At 30.1% G+C, this 17,927-nt stretch overlaps 2 long non-coding RNA genes across 8 annotated transcripts; both read left to right on the plus strand.

Moving 5' to 3' along the window:
* Positions 1 to 222: 222 nt before the first annotated feature.
* On the plus strand, positions 223 to 2,016 carry LOC125146082. Its single transcript, XR_007144596.1, has 4 exons — positions 223 to 372; positions 1,093 to 1,152; positions 1,239 to 1,325; positions 1,491 to 2,016. It is a non-coding gene; the product is annotated as an uncharacterized LOC125146082 (long non-coding RNA).
* Positions 2,017 to 5,177: 3,161 nt separating this feature from the next.
* Positions 5,178 to 14,793, plus strand: LOC113661175. 7 transcript variants are annotated; one of them, XR_007144595.1, is made up of 10 exons: positions 5,178 to 5,691; positions 5,996 to 6,114; positions 6,284 to 6,364; positions 9,017 to 9,096; positions 9,194 to 9,300; positions 10,548 to 10,622; positions 11,183 to 12,544; positions 12,890 to 13,000; positions 13,095 to 13,228; positions 14,272 to 14,793. It is a non-coding gene; the product is annotated as an uncharacterized LOC113661175 (long non-coding RNA). The 7 variants fall into 7 exon arrangements; XR_007144591.1 differs by having other exon boundaries at positions 13,118 to 13,228; XR_007144592.1 differs by having other exon boundaries at positions 12,890 to 12,945.
* Positions 14,794 to 17,927: the final 3,134 nt, after the last annotated feature.

Genomic DNA, 17,927 nt, shown 5'->3' on the forward strand with positions numbered 1-17,927 from the left:
GTGCCAATATTTTTGGAAACCCGCATTTTGCAGAAAATTGCACTGATCAATTGAGAAATTTCCCCATTGTGGGAAGAATAAAGGTATATCTTATCTTATAAAAATTGCAGAGCAAAATTTTTTTTCTCACAGCATGTGAAAGGAGCCAGAATTTGAGTTGACTGTAGCATGATAAACAGTGCAACAGTCATCAGTACATTTATTAAAACTCAGCATTTGTGGCAATAACGAGTTTTTACCACAAGGTTCATACACACTTTTGGGTGTAAATGAATTTCAAGTTTCTAGTGTGAAAGTTTAACGTTGACCTGCTTCGAGACAGAAAGAAAATGTCGACTGTTTTCCAGCTTGGAGTTTTGCTTCTATTTGTAGGTAAGTGTCAAGTGATAAAAACGACAAAATATAATATTATATCGGCACTTTAATACAATTACATAACACATAAGAGAATTAATATATTATAATTACATAACACACCATTACATAATACATAATAGAACAATACAATTGTTAAAGTGCATATATAATATTATATTGCACACGTATATCACACACATCACTGCACCACACTCAGCACTACATCTGATTTGATAATTTTTCAATTTTCTGATTATATATTTTATATAGAATTTAATATATTTATTTCTTCTTTATGTTGTGTCTACTTGTGCCTTATTTTTGTTCATTTATTTTACTTTCTTTTTATCATTTTCTATTTTTAAGTCAAGGACAGTCATAGAAAGCATTTCACTACATATCGTACTGTGTATGATTGTGTGTGTGACAAATAAAATTTTCACTTAAATTCCAGTTTGATATTTGTTTGAAAAAGAGGAGTGTTTAGAGTGCTTTTTGTTATAAATGATGAGTGGTGAAAGTTTTGTCACAGTGAAAAATTAAGGTTTTGAATCATTATTGAAGGGAAAAAAATACAACAATTTCATTCAAAGTCCCTTTTCTGTATGATTTAAGTTACATTATATTTTTTTATACATTTCAGTTAACATCATTTTCCTCTCAAATCCCTTAAAAATCTCTACAAGTGACTGCTTTCGAGGTGTATTTTCTACAAATGTTGTATTTCCTCTCCAGGAGCTGTGCAGTGTGAGGATCGTCCCTTCGGCATCAGAGGCCTCGAGGTTAAATCTGCAGGTAGGTAAAAACAGCTCGCTAATCACATTGTCAGACTTCTAAACAATATTTTGCTCATATTTGTGTCTTCTCTCTCGCTCACACAGAAAGCAGACAAGGCACAGTTTTTTTGTAATGTGTGCACAAAAATTGTGAATAAAGTCTTCGAAATGATTGGAGATCAACTCTCAAAGGTCTGAATACACGTCAGCTATTAACCTTGCGATTTATTTTTTGCATCATTACAAATATAGAACAGCAATTTAAATGTGCCTCACATTGTATAATCCATTTTAAGTGTTCTCATATTTTTATAGTCTTGACTACAGTATCTGATTATATTTTTCTTTTCTCTGTAGGACAACATCAATGCAGCTCTTAACAAAGTGTGTGATAAACTGATATTTAAAAAAAGGTGCAGGTCACTGGTTGACCAATACAGAGAAAAGCTGGTTAGGATCATCTTGTCTGCCAAGCACCCCCACAAAGTCTGCAAACTTCTCCACCTGTGCATAATATATGAAAACTAGATAATTTCATTCTTTGTGGTAATTCTGTGTACTTTTATTTTAAAATGTCCAAACGCTTTGACAGCCTGATCTCCTAGTCAACTGCTATGAAAGTGACCAAAAACATGTTATTAATATATATTCCCAAGTCTGCATTTCTGTTATGAATAAATAATAATCATTACTGGAATTTGGATCAAAACACTGATATAAAATGTGATTGTTTTGCAATGATTTGATTTGTTTTGTTTGTTTTTTTTTTTTGTGCTAATTTTTATATACAGTATGTTTTCCCTTTAGTAAAAGAAACTGTGTATTTTATTAAAACATTGTTGTAACACTTCAATCTGAATAAACATGTTCATTAACTAGTTTACAACAGTTTGTAGTTGAGTGGAATTAATATATCACTATATGAATAAAGTATTATAAGAAGTGATTAATGTAAGTGATGATATACATTGAATATAAAAGTCTACACACCCTTAAGAAATTGCAGGTTTTTAAAATATAAAGACAGAAATAAAAATAACATAAATGTCAGACTTGGTACATCTTAAATGTAATATCCAAACAAACAGAAATCAAGAGGGGGAAAAAAAAGACATATTTAATTATTTTAAATTAAATTAAATACTAACACAAAGTCTGAACACACCTCCAGAGTATTTGTGAATTAGTCTTTATTCATTTCACACATCTAGACTTGGGATTTTTATCCCACTCTTCTTTGCAAAAAAAGTTAAAGATCCCTCTTATTAGGTCATTCCATAGGTTTTCAATGGGATTGTGGTCTGGGCTCTGACTGGACCGTTCCAGGACTTTTTGTTGGGAAAAGAGGGCAGAAGGTTTTGTGCAAAAATATCTTGTATTTAAAGTTATTTCCCATTTATTTTGAAAAGTGCCCCTGGCCCAGTTGCAGAGAAACAGTCCCAAAGCATAATGCTACCGCCACCAAGCTTCACTGTCAGTTTGTGTTCCCTGGATGATGCTTTGCATTAAAGCATCGTTTTCACTCCCATTTTACTTTTACTTTATACTTTAAGAATTTAAGACTCAAACAAATAAAATGTCGGTGTAATGGAGCGTAAGTGTGAATTCACATCTTTAAAGCTGTAGCGAGGATCTGAGTAGCTTCTCTAAAACTCAGGGGTAAAGACACAGAGAGAGAGCGACAGAGACAGCGACAGAGCGAGAGAGAGAGGGAGGGAGGAAGAGAGGGAGAGAGAAAGAGAGAGAGAGAAGGCTGAAAAGAACATTTTCAGCATAGACTCTGCATGTTTAGAATTATAGCTTGAAAACAAATTTTTATTAGAAAACAAATTTAGTAGAAAACTTTATTCATTAATATATTCTGGGTGTGATATCATGAGGAGAGTGGATCATGTTTCACTTTACTTTTTCATTCTTCTGGCAGTAACAGGTAAGTAACTGACGTACAGTAAACAACAACCAGACAGAGTGATGCGGTCCGACATGAGATGGAGTCACTGGTGTCAAAGCGAAGGTCAATATTTCCAACCTAAAATGTCGAGAAATTGATTAAGCCTCATATATGCAATTTGGACTGTATTATAAAACTTGTCATACGTTTAATAATTTATAGTTTGTACGTTAATGTTGTGTAACATCCGTGAATTGAGATATTTTTCTTTATTCCATATATTTTATTCAGTCTCTCCAAGATTCCGTGGATAAATGCAAATTAAGCAAGCTCTTCGATATTCAAAAAAGATTGCAAAAAAAAAAAAAAAAAAAAAACAGACTGTCATGTTATATAGAAAACACAGAGTGTAAATTCCTTTGCCTTGAATCTTTCCTAATGTTGGAATGTTTCAGAACTCTGACACTGAGGGCTGCGTTCATAAATATAAAGTTGTAATTTAAGATTAAGCATGCTTAAAGTGTTGATTCTGGTGCAGTAATTAAATAATACATTTCTTTGCATTTACAGTTATTCTAAAGTGTGAAAGCCTTCGACATGAGAATGGTCTGCAGTCCGAGATGGTGACATTAACACGGTCTGAACTCAGAAACAATACTCATCCAAGCAGACATCACTCTCGGGTTCAGGTTCTAATATCCCACTCTTCACTCACTCAATTGAATGTTTTGTAAATAAGATAAGGTCAGATAGTTTAGATAATTTTTTTAATTAAAATTTTAAATTCATTGTACCTCAGATGATTAGCACTGAATTTAAATATAATAAATTTCTTTGACATGTTCAGTATGGATTTATTTCATGAACATTTTGTTTAACATTTTGTATTTTTTTATAGAAGTAGAGTTTTCTTCCTGAGTTGCTTGAATCTCTAAATGTATAAATACTAACGTTGATCGTGTGAGTTACAAAAGCATAACAAAAGCATGAAAATCATGAAGAAAGTTCATGGATCCTGGACCACATGTTGTAAATTATATAATTTACAGGTTTGAAGAAGTGGCGGTCTGACCTGCTTAATAATATTTTTAATTTCCTATAAAGATAAAATTACATCTGTAAAAAATCCTCTTTTTTATTTTAATTAGCATTTTTTTTTAAATCTTTCAAATTTCACTTTTTAATAACAAAACTGAAAAATTCTAAATTTCAACACCAAACATTTCAAGAATTGACCAGTTAAATGTGTTTCTATAAATCATCCATAACTAAACTAACCATAGGACCTGATCCTTGAACTGAAACGTACATATTTTTGTGTTTTTCTGACATTTCTTGTTTTTTGTTTGTTTTTCTTGTTTTTGTTTTTTGTGTTTTTTTTTTTCAGGGCCGAGCAGTAAAGATTCCTGGATCCTGTTATGTGTGCAAGATGGGTGTTCGAGGGCTGATGAGCTATGTTAGCAAACGATATACAAGGGTATATAACGAATTTCTTTTCATTTCTCATTAATAGCATATCTCAAAACACCTCAGTCTTCTTACACAGTGTCTTTTTTCTTCCAGATAACGATGGCCCTGTGTCGCATCTTTATATCCAAGCATGAAAAAAAATGCCAAGAAAAAGTTCTAAGCAAGCTCATGAAACTCAAACCTAAAATAATGAAAAAGTTGTTCCCTGGTGGTGCAGTGGGTGTGTGTAGGAAGAACAGAGCTTGCTAATTAATTAATGAAAGGGCTGTGTGTGAGTGCATGTGTGTACTGTACTGTACATCTTGGTTCAGTTTCATTGCTTTTCATAATTTTCTTGTACAGTACAACTACCAAAACATTTGGCTTTGACCAATACAGCTTCATACTACAGATTTTTCTTAGATTTAGGATGTGTCTCAAATCCAAAACTATTGGCACCCCTCAAAACAATAATGGGTAAAAAAAAAAAAGACTGCATTAAATAAACGATTTACCTAATTCACAATTCACACTCTCACTCATTTTCTACCTCGGGTCACGGGGAGCCTGTGCCTATCTCAGGCGTCATCTGGCATCGAGGCAGGATACACCCATCGCAGGGCACACACTCTCATTCACTCACACACTACGGACAATTTTCCAGAGATGCCAATCAACCTATCATGCATGTCTTTGTACTGGGGAGGAAACCAGAGCACCCGGTGGAAACCCCCGAGGCACGGGGAGAACATGCAAACTCCGCACACACAAGGCGGAGGCGGGAATCGAACCCCGACCCTGTGAGGCGAACGTGCTAACCACTAGGCCACCAAGCTGCATGTAAGTGGAAAGCTAAAGATACCACAAGGGTGTGTGGTGTGTCAAACTGGATATCCCCACCCGTATGCCTGGAAGTACAGACAACAAAATGTCACCATCGGCAGATTTGAAGCCTGATGAGACGTTTAAGCCTGACGAGACGTTTAAGCCTGACGAGACATTGATCTCTTCTGTTTCTTTGTAGGGGGAGAGCTGAAAAACAAAATCAAGGAAAACAAGTAGTCAGAAAAATACACTTTAAAATAAGTTAATAAACAGGATTATTCTTAAACTTCAGGATAGATTCATACATTTAGTTATACATCTACATTTAGTTTTAGAAAACATCTGGTGAAATGTGGACATTGTTTCACATTGTGTTATTTTTGCTCTTCTCAGGTCAGAAATCTTTATTTACTTGTTACATTTCTGTTGAACTATTAAAAGCTTTACAGGGAAATTAAAGTTTATGTAAATACTTTATCTGAATAACACAATATAGCAAAATTATTACAAAAATATGTGAGCATTTTGAACATTTGAACATATCTTTCTAATATACTTGGAATGGTTTTGTGATTTTAGCAGATGATTAAATGTTTCTCCATCAACATTTGTGTCTTCTTTTATTTACATTTAATCTACATCGTGTCTGTTGTTTTTAAACGTTGCTTTTAAAAAACGTCGAAATCGTTTCGAACAGGTATTTTACACGGTGAGATTTTTCCACAAAATCCTCAGACACAGGACGAGACAGAAACAGGAATGTTCCATAAAAGCTTCTTTGTGGATCCGAGACAAGGAAAAAGCAATCATACCGAGGTACAGTATGTGTAGCTGTTACAGTAAAGTAGATTTTATAAAAATTCAAAGAAAATTCAGTTCGTTTTATACGGCTTACATGGTGGTTTTCTTGCTTTCTGATCTCAGTCGTGATCTCAGACATAAATGAATATTACATTAAGCTTTCTATTGATTTCTATTGTTTCAGGATTCAGGAGCTATTAAGTGTTATATATGCAAGAAAATTGTTAAGGCGATTATAAAAAGAGTGAACAAAAGAATTAATCAGGTAAAAACAAACACTTTATTTCTTACAATATTTTTGCTTTAATTGACGTTTGTTATTGTTCATCCAAAATGTCTAAAGTGTTATAAAATTATTTCCCTGCCTAAAATGTTTAAATGATTGTTATCCATCCTTTCTATGTATTAGTCTATTCTGAATGAGTAGGTCAGGAATCACTGCCTCACACATCACAGCACATGGAGCTTTTATAAGATTGGCCCATAACACGTTATTTAATATAGCACCAACAAAAGAACAAAAACTGAAGAAAAAGTTAAAGCATAATATGGCAACAACAGCCACACCAAGACAACATACTTGATTAAAATCTAAAGACAAAAAAATAGCTTTTAATCTGCTTCATGAAATAAGTGTTTCTGCACATCAAGGATTGAATTTCAATTATTATTATTATTATTATTATTATTATTATTATTATTATTATTATTATTATTATTGTAATTCACACTTTACATCATAAAACACACAAAAACATTCTATAAAATTATAGACAAAATCTAGTGATTTGTATTCAAATGCAATTCAGGAATAAAGTCTTTTTAAATGAGTTTGTCAAACTTTTCAGAAACTTTCAGGAGGGTGTATTTGCATACAGAGTAACAATGTAAGAGCTAGTTTAAGTGCAGTTGTGATTTTTAGGAGTTAGAAAAATTGTTCATTTTATTTTCATTTGCTTTCTCCTTTCTTCCATCAGAAAAAAAATAAAGTTTGCCTGAGCTTTCAACCAAAATACAGACATAAATGCTTTCAAATGTTCACAAAGCTTCAACCAAAGCTGATCGAAGGGATCTTCCCTGGGGGTAACAGGGGCACATGCAATTTGATGTCAATATGTTAGTTGGACATTCTTTGCCTCGACCTTACACAAACTTAATAGATAATTTAACATAGTGTGAGTGATTTCTTATCATTATTGATTAATCCTTTTGTAAAATGTAATTGAAAATTGCAGAAATGAACACAGCAGCTAACTCACAACAATGTTTAACTTTCTATAAAATAACCTTTACAAAAAAAAATGTAAATCTCATTTCATGTATATGTTTTGTATTTATTCTTGAACTGTTAATTGTTAGCTTATATATATATATATATATATATATATATATATATATATATATATATATATATATATATATATATATATGTATGTATATGTGTGTGTATATATATATATGTGTGTGTGTGTATATAATTTTCAATTTTCAGATTGTTTCTTATTTTCTTTTGTTTTTTTTTAAACTAGATATTATCTTAAGCTTTAAAATATATCGTTATTAAAACTGAAATATCATTGTTTTAGATTCCTAATGCATTACTGAATTAATATTTTAACAAAATAATTCTAATTATCATTATTATTATTATTATTATTATTATTATTATTATTATTATAAAAATAATTTAGTGTTACAAATATGAAGATGTTTACTAGTGAAACAAAAAATCATAATAAAGTGTAATGAATTCATCATCACTTTAGTGTTGTTAGTGAACCCGGAAGTTGAACTGAAACTAATCTCATAGCCCTTAAGCTTAGTATTCTGGCAAGGGCTTTCTCTGGGGGGTTGCCGGAGTGTTGTTACAAGTGTCATTAAACAAGCTTTTTTTTTTTTATACCGGAACAATTATATATAAACTAAATATTTTGTTTTATTAAGAACTACTTGCTCAAGGGCTTGGGATTTGAACTCAAAACTGTCCAGTCAGATTTGTAAAATCATAACCTTTAAATAAACATTGCTGATTTCTTCAACCTTAGAAATGAAGGTTACATAAGATATTGGATTCTTTTAGATATTAATTATATATGCACAAAAATTCATTTACACATTGTAATCATTCAGCTATACATCCTTAAATGTGGGAAATTCTTCAGTTATTAATCCTTAAGCATGACAAATTTATAAATAATTAGAATCAAATTTAATTTAAATTAAAAGATCAATGACATTTTGACATTTGAACCTTTAAAATATTTTTTTGCTTAACTTTTAATATAAATATAAATGCAAGTTTTAATTATTTTTTCATGTCTGTTATCTGTTGCATTTCTCTGTTTTAATTCTGCTTTGATTCCATGTTTATATTTCATTTTTATTTTATTTTATTCTCATTATTGTTAATATATTATTATTATTTTTACTTTTTTGTCAATTTTACTGTAAACCACTTGGTGAAATGTGTTTTGAGAGTACTGTATTAATAAATATTATTACTATTATTAATATTATTATTATTTTATTATTATTATTATTATTATTATTATTATTATTATTATTATTATTATTATTATTATTATTATTATTATTATTATTATTATTATTATTATTATTCTATGGTTTATGAGCACACATGCTAACCATGAACTAACATATATAGAACATTTTCTTATTTAGTTAAAAAATAAAAGTATCATAAAATGTTCAGTAAAGCTGCTGACAGGATTTCATTTTGTTCCTTCTATTTTTTGATGACACACTTTGACACATTGTTGTGCTATTTCTACGTTAAATATCAGCACTTTTTAGAAAAAAACACTTTGACCCCCCCCCCCCCCCCCCCCGGATATTTCAGTTCAGAGCAGCCGATGCTAACTCAGCCTTATCTCAGTTTAATACTTCTTTTGTTTAGAAATGCTGTATTTTTTTTAGAAGACTGAGGTGGAAACATGTCCCCTGTAATTCAGCTTGGATTTTTGCTCTTATGTTTAGGTGAGTAAATTTCAGCCAGAATAAATGCTTTACTAAAAAGAGTGATGATATGAGTAAAAAATAAAAAATGAGTTTTATTTATTTTCATTTTGCACAGTAGTTGCTGATGCAGTTACTCATGAGCCAAGTCTGAAAAACAAGACAGAGAAGAAATTGTTGATCCGCATTAACAGCTCACCAAGCAAGCGTGAAGATGTCAATATGGTGGGACTTTTATTGTGATTAATGTTGTTTTATTATATAGATATAAAAATATATAAAATAATATCTTACTAAGTTAAAAAAAGTTTTTTTGAGGGTTGTTTAAAGGTTTACTGGACATTTACAGTACATCATCAACCTGGAACGCAACAATCTAGCAACTACCTGAAATATCATAGCAAGAGCATAGCAACACCCTAGTAACCATCTGGAATCCTATAGTTACTGCCTAGCAACACCATAGCAACCATTTATCTATCAACAGGAAAACAATAACAACACCTGTAATACTATTAAAACACCTTAGCAACCATTTACAACACAATATCTGCCCCATAGCAACATGCTAGCAATCATTTGAAAACCTTAGCATCATCCTTTTTTTTCTATTCTTTGCTGCTCTAACATAGAAATTTCCCCACTGTGGGGCAAATAAAGGTATATCTTATCTTATCTTATCTTATCTTATCTTATCTTATCTTATCTTATCTTATCTTATCTTATCTTACCTATTCTAGCAACACCTTAAGTCATCACCAGGAAAACCATAGCAACACTTGTAATACTACTGCAACACACTAGCAACCATTTGGAACACAACATCAACCCCATAGCAACAGCTTAGCAACCATCGTGAATACCTTAGTATCATACAAGCAACAACCTTAGTCATCACCAGGAAAATCATAGCATCACCTGAAACACCACTGAAACCATTTGGCAACACCTTAACAAAAACCTGGAAAACCATAGCAACTGACTACTAACACCCAAGCAATACTCTAGAAACTACCAAGAAACCATAGTGACATCCTAATAAAGGTTATTGAGTAATAATTTTTATTTGTACAGTTTGTTATTTTTACAGTTTTATTACAGCATGTCAGAACATTTTGAAATTTTTTGCTTTTAGAGATAGCTAGAAACAAATAGAATGAATAGAACTTTTGTAGATGCTTATAGTAATTTTAATTAAAACTAATACAAATTGTAAATATTCTTTATGAATTTAGAAATTTCACAGCAAATTTGAAGTAAAATATTCCACACAGTTTCCAGTAACGTGTTGATGATTTGGAGTTGTTGACAATTAATAAATCAATAAAATCCACCTGTATTTTACAGGCAACTAATATCTAGGTCTAATATCCTGCTTTAAAATTTGCAATACACTATATACAAAAAATTCATTCCATAATATGGAAAAATACCATTTTTTAAATCCACTGAAATTGTGTTGTTATTTTCAGAAAGGGGCGAAATGTTTCGTTTGTAAGCGATTTATGATAAAGACGATGCCTTCATTCTCCAGAAATCTACAAAAGGTAACAGCAAACGTTACGATGTTTGAGATGAATGTTTAATTTAGGTCGTCATTTAGGACTGAAATACTCGCTGATTTAAAAAAAAATTCCATTGAGAAAAAAATGTTTTATTTATTAATATAAAGTTTTTAACATTTTGCAGATATCAGTATATACAGTATTGTAATATTTCTTATTATAAGATTACAAATAAACCTAACATTAGATTGTTACACATATTTCTAAAAATTATTATTCATTTCAAATTACAGAAGCATCTAGAAATAAGGTTAATATTAATAAATTGTTTTATTGTCATCTTATGAGAGGAAATTGATCAATTTCACTTGTCTGGACACATTTTCATGTTCAAGCCAAGATGAATTTTCATAGATTTTTTTCTTTCTTTCTTTCTTTTTTGGTTTCTTTCTTAGCAAAAATTCTCACAGATTATACATCAAAGTATTTGTAAAAAACTAACAAATGGTCGATCTCACCCAAAATGTTGCTACATAAATATGTTCCCTCGATTTAATTGCTTCTTTTTTTAATTGTACGTTTGTGTCATTGTTGTTTTACAGAAATTGATAGCAGCATGTGATATTTTTGCAGATTTTCATTATAAGTACTGCATGAAGGAAGCAGAGAAGTTCTACAAAGCTGTGATGGATTTTGTGTATCCTGAAAAAAGCGCAAAACTAGCGTGTATAAAAATAAACATGTGTAAGAAAGCACTCATGTCCTAACACATTCAAGGTTTTCTTCTTCCTTCAAGGAACTTTTGTCACCTGTTATATAACGGGTAATATAAAAACAAACAAACAAACAAACAAACAAATAAATAAATAAGTACACAAATTCATCATTTAGGGATTGTATTTTCAAATTGCATATCTGTGTGTATTTTTTTTTGTTTCCCAATTTGCTATTATATTTAATAAACATGCTTTATGCCTGAAGCATTTGTTTGTGTCACGAGTAAAATTTCACATGTTATGAGGATTGTTCAAGTTTTATTTTCACATAGCTACTCTAATATATGACCTCCATTTTAGTTCCCTGATTCCATGATTACTAATCACACACACACACACACACACACACACACACACACACACACACACGCTCATACGCCTTCCATTCCCCAAATTAATTATTTATTTATTCATATTATTATTTATTTACTTATTTATTTACTTGTTCTGTTTCCATTTTGTGCATTTCATATTTAGTAGTTAATCTCAGTACAAGTGGAACTTTAAATCAAGCATGAATAAAAAACTAACTAACTAACTAACTAACTAACTAACTAACTAACTAACTAACTAACTAAATAAATAAATAAATAAATAAATAAATAAATAAATACAACAAATTTAGATCCCTGTCTATACTTCTCATTGTAGATGTTTTTTGTATTGTTATTTCAACTAGTTTGTTTAATGATTAGTGCATTGGTTAACTCTTTGTTGTTTGTATTTTTACATTTTTAATTGCAAGATTTATTTATTAGTTTCTATGTTTGTCCAATGCATATTTTATATTTACCATTATATTTATCTATTTATCTATTTATCTATTTTTTGTTTGTTTGTTTGTTTGTGTTTGTTGTTTTGCACTCCTGAGTGAGCATCACAAATAAATTACAATGTAGATGATTTTAAAATAATGTAGATGTTTTCTGCTGATTTAGAGAAGATGTGGCTGGTAGTCAATATGCTCCAGAAAGACAGAAAGAGGAAGATAAAGCAAGAACACAGAGAGAGAGAGAGAGAAAGAGAGAGAGAGAGAGAGAGAGAGAGAGAGAGAGAGAGAGAGAGCGCTTGACAGTAGAGCTTGGGCCAAATTTTGTCTAGTAGTTTGTTTAAACTAGTTAATTCAAGCACAAAACATCATGACAAACATGTCCTTAATTCTGCTGAGTTTCCTGCTTATGATCTCAGGTAAGAATGTCATAATATTTTTGAACCTACTCAGTTGATGACCGAGTCGACTCCTGATTTGTCTGTTAAGAAGTGAAGTTTGTCACTTCTTTTTTGTCACATTTTTTTTTTAACAATGCATTTTTAAGTAATAAAGATCAGCATTTTGAAATTTGGTATTTATTTTATACCAGTGGGTTCAGACTTTAGGATTCTAAGGTAACAAGTGAGTAAGTAACTAAGGAAATGAATAAAATATTAAAATTGGTAGTCATAGTAGTAGAAATACTAGTAAAAATAGTATATCTTATCTTATCTTATTAGTAAGTCAAATGAACCAACTAATAATTGTGTTTTCATGAACAGCGGTTTTTGCTGAATGTGGTGGATTTTCAATTTCATCACATGAAGGAAACCCAAAAGTACGTCAATACTGAGTATTTCTTCTGTAACATATGAACAAAATAAAAGACATAGGTATTAAATCTACCAAAAATATTTGTTGTATTGCAACATATGAAAATGAATAAAATATATTTATATATTTATAACTTTTAATTTCTACATGCAGAAATGTTTTCCCCTGTCCTCCAGATAGCTACATTTAGTGTTCCGCCAAAGTGGCAGAAGAACCTAATACTTTGTTGCACTTGCCAAGATTATGTAAGAGTAACAACACCCAAACTTAACCTCAAGCTGCAGCAGGTAAGATGGTCCAAATTTGTTCAGTTTTATCAAAGCAGTTTTGTTTAAATAACGTTTCCAGTCTCCAACAAAAGTTCTACTTCATTTGTATATTCTTCAGTTATGTACAAAAAAGAGGTATAAAAAATATACACAATACAAGTCATAGCAAAAGAAATAGCTGGTCAGTCCACCTGCATTTCCTTAAAAATCAGCTAAAATTTAAGCTAAATTATCTCAGAATTTTTTCCAATTTTAGATATTTAGAACCTTTTTTATTATCGTTGTAATTACATTCTACACTGATGCATGTAGCTTCCATTTAGCTTCCATTTTTACATTAAATATAAGTTTATGTATTAATAAGTATGTCTATAACATGTCTATGTCTAAAACATGTATAATACACATAAGTAAGTACTTAAGTTAAAAAAAGAATAATAAATAAGTACAAAAGTAAAATAAGTTTTTTATGTATGTTAAAAATTAAGTCTGTAAGTAAAAAAAGTCAGTAAGTATTCTAATTAAATATAAATTTGTAAGTCATGAATGCAGTTAGTATGTAAATAAAAAAGTAAGTATTTCTTCTGTATGTTAAAAATTATGTGCATATGTATATAAGCTAAAATAACGTTACCAAGCATTTCTGTATGCAAAATAATTATGTTGTATGTGAGTAAAAGGTTAAGCATTGAAAAAGTAAAAAAAAAATGTTACAGTTAAATATTAAATAATGTAAAACATTATTAAGAAAATATACATCCTGTTATTTGGTATGTATATTTATTAGAATGAAGCTCAACAAATTTCTTTAGAGATATTGAATAAATATATTGTATTTGTAGCATGCATACATTCAGGGTTTGGGGTAAGGGTTAGGATTTGAAATCTGTACTTGGTTCTGCTGAATATATGATAATGTAAGTTGCAGATATCAATTAGATCGTGTTAGTTCAAATTTCTGAGATATAAACATCATTTCCTTAAGTGATCTACTGATGTGTTAATGTTTGTAGAGTTATTCTACCATTAACATGCATTCTCTTTTCTGTCATCTTTAACAGAATATAAATAAGTTTTGCAACATGTTCACCCCACATGTGAAAATTAAATGTTTGAGGTTTGGAGGAAAACTCAAGACAAAGATTCTCAAGTTCATTTTCCCTGGAAAAACCACCAGAGAAACCTGTCAGAAAAGAAAGCTGTGTATGTATTAATAAAGGCAAAAAATAAACAAACAAAAATCTTGACATTAATATATAGGCAAATGTGATTATCTAATATCTCTACAGTCTGTTTATCCAATAAATGGGAAATGTGCTAAATTATTTGCAATCCTTACCTTAAAAACTAGTAGTATAAATGTCTAAAAATGTTTTTCAAATGTTCCTTGGAATTGCATGTTTATAATTCATTTAAAATTGGATATATTTAATTGATCATTTCAAATGACTTTTGTTTCTTTTTTAATTTTGAGCTCAATCTTTTGTTGGTCATTTTGATAACTGTGATTTCCCTGATTTTGTTTATACTTGTATTGCATTACAGACCATAAATGTATATAATGTAATGTATTGCAAATAGACTCAGATTAAATAATACTTTATTATATAATATTAACAATTAGTTACATATAATAATAAATAACAGATTTCAATAACTATATCATTAATTTATTTTGTTCTTTTGTGAACATGTGAAGTTTTAAATGTTTACTGTGATATACAAAACAATAAATAAATAAACTTTAATGGCTATGTGTTTTCTTTTTTATTTATTTGTATTTTGTGATTACTTTGGATAAAACCATTATCCAAGCATGAATAAATTTAATTAAATAATAATAATAATAATGATAATGATAATGATAATAATGATAGTAATTATTACTATCATTATTATCATTATCATTATCATTATTATTATTATTATTATTATTATTATTATTATTATTATTATTATATTTTCCCATAATATTCAAATCAACTGTTAATATGAAAGATCCTTAAATGAAAAGATTGACACAATTTCCAAAGTCGAGAGAAACTGTGACATATTTAAAAGATTTATTATATTGCTTTTCTGAAATTGAGTTGATTTAGTTTTAAAATAGGTTATATTAGTCATGATGGTTTGTTATTTCTAAAATAAAGTGTTAAAATGTGGATTAAGTTTTTATTAGATATTAGGTTGCTAATTGCTAATTATTGAATGTATAAGAAATCTAAACTGGATAAATGACTCAGTAATAACTGCTAGAAATATATACAGTAGTGATAGTGTGTTTCATTACCAAATGTGTTGCTAAGTAGAAAACAGACCAGGAGGGTTAATATAAGAGAGAGAGAGAGAGAGAGAGGGGGGGGGGGGGTTGAGCTTGAGAGTAAAAAAGAAGATCTAGTATTATTCGCACTGGGGTGTTTGCTACACAAGGAAAAAACCTTAAAATGTTTTATTTTTTTTATCTTGCTGTGTTTCTAACATATTCAGGTGAGATGCACAATACAACTTTAATATAAAACAACTATTGTTATTGAATTATAAAATTACATTAAGCCATATTTACTAAATAAAATGAATAACCACTTATCCTAGTAATGTTTATGAACTTTTACTGCATGCAAATTTAAAAGAGTATGATAATAGCTGGTCAAATCTTTTTATTACAACAATTTCTGTGTTATCTTTGGTTCAGAACAGATGCTTTTTGTGTATTTTACATGTTTAATTGAATCTTCTGGGCAACAAAAACGTACTGTGAGAAATTCAGCTTTACATCAATTTTGCAAGATGAAATTTTAAACATTAGTATACTGTTAAATTCGAACATATCCCGATTTCAACCATTTATTTGTACCCTGTGGATATATTTGTGCTTACAAATCTTCCATGATTTCTTACTTTTTCATTTCTAGAGTGATTATTTTTGGTCTAAAATGTGAATTTATTCCTCTTTAGTTGACCTTAAGTAACCTTTTTAAGTAAACAAAGTAACCTAAAGAACCAAAGAAACAAAAAAGTAAACTACAAAGATTTGAAGTGCAGAATAAACCAAGCTCATACTGATTTCAATTACATCTGTAGTAAAATGTAGAAAAAATAATGTTTTCAACATTTTCTTGATTTTTCAAAATAAAAACCTTACCAAATATTCTTACTTTCAAATGAAAGCTACCATTTGCTGGTGCAAAAGTTGGCATATACATAACACATTTTTCAGAACAAAAACTAGAATAAAATATTATATGTATAAATTGATTAATTTTGTAAATTTATGTAGAACACAAGATTAGAGTAAAATGAGATATCTCGATGCTACAAATGTTCCTGCATGAAATTTAAACTTTATTTGTCAAATAATTTTTTTTTGGCCGGTTTTCTATATTGCGTTTAGGTTTCTAATACTTTGAAGCTGATGTTTATTTGATTTTATTCTGGAGATTTGCTAAACTGGTCAAATGCAGTCATCAGCAGTGTGAAAGATTTGACCTTTGGAATTGCATTTAAAATTGAAACGAAACTAAACTTAAATGTTAAACAGAAACCTTAAAATGAAATTTAAGAAAGTTATGAACTTATTTTATCTTGGTATTATACCTATAGGAATAGAAACGCAACTAAAATAACGTACTCGACCAAATTTCAAAGTAAAAAAGTAAAACTAGCTCCATGTATTTGCAGTTGTTGCTCACAGTGAGCAGTGGACCAATGAGCCTGACCAACTACTGGAGTTTAAGGAGTTAACAGCAAGCCTTCAGGAGGTTGTGAGGACATTTCAAGGAGAGATCACCTGGGTAACTTATGCGGTTTTGTTCTTAAATAAAAAACCAACCCTTTGTTTTTTTACGATGTGAAACATGAAAAAGGTTTGTGTCTTTTTATACAGAAACTGCCATATAAATGCTGCATGTGCAAAGAGTCTGTGACGATGGCTAGGTTTCTGATCATAAACGGGATTCAGGAGGTAAAATAATCCGATCTGCTCTACGTAGCTATAATTTCAATAGTGTTGACCTAAAATGTGCACTTTTATTAAAATTTGCAGCCATTTCTCACTCAAGCACTACAACTGATGTATCGATAAATCTCAAATTCTTACAGACTTACATTTCAAATCTGTACACTCAAGTTCAGATCTAAGATTGGATTTCTTAATCTGGAATCAGACTGGAAATCATATCTGATATCAGAGATCTTTTCCTCCCATGTTCCTGGGATAGACTCCAAATCCACCATAACCTTAATAAAGCAATTACCGAAGAAGAATAAATAATGTGTCTACAATAAAATCAAATGATCTGCAACTAGATGGTTTTTAGACATCTAGTAGATGTAACAAGCGATTTTACTATAAATCTCTATTTTAACATCCTTCTCTTTGGCATTTAGTAGCAGTATGGGCGTCTTGTGTTTCTTTCTCATGTCTAACGATAATTGTTTCATTCTCTTTTGCAGCAAGCCGAAAACATATGCAGCACTATAAAAAGTATCCGAGAACAATGCCTGCGTAAAGCAAAATTATTTCAGGTCAAAATAATACGTGTTCTTTTCCCTGTCAGCCCCTACAACATCTGCAAGAGTTTAAAAGCCTGCAAATAAATGTGTTTATATTCATATTATAAGATTGTTTGCAACTTTTCTGGAACCTTCTCTGTATCTCTTTAAATTTTTGATTAAAAATTATAATCAACATTGATGTATCCAGTGAGTACAGTCAAAG

The sequence above is a fragment of the Tachysurus fulvidraco genome, chromosome 12 (genome assembly GCF_022655615.1).
Source record: "Tachysurus fulvidraco isolate hzauxx_2018 chromosome 12, HZAU_PFXX_2.0, whole genome shotgun sequence".
Lineage (NCBI taxonomy): Eukaryota > Metazoa > Chordata > Actinopteri > Siluriformes > Bagridae > Tachysurus > Tachysurus fulvidraco.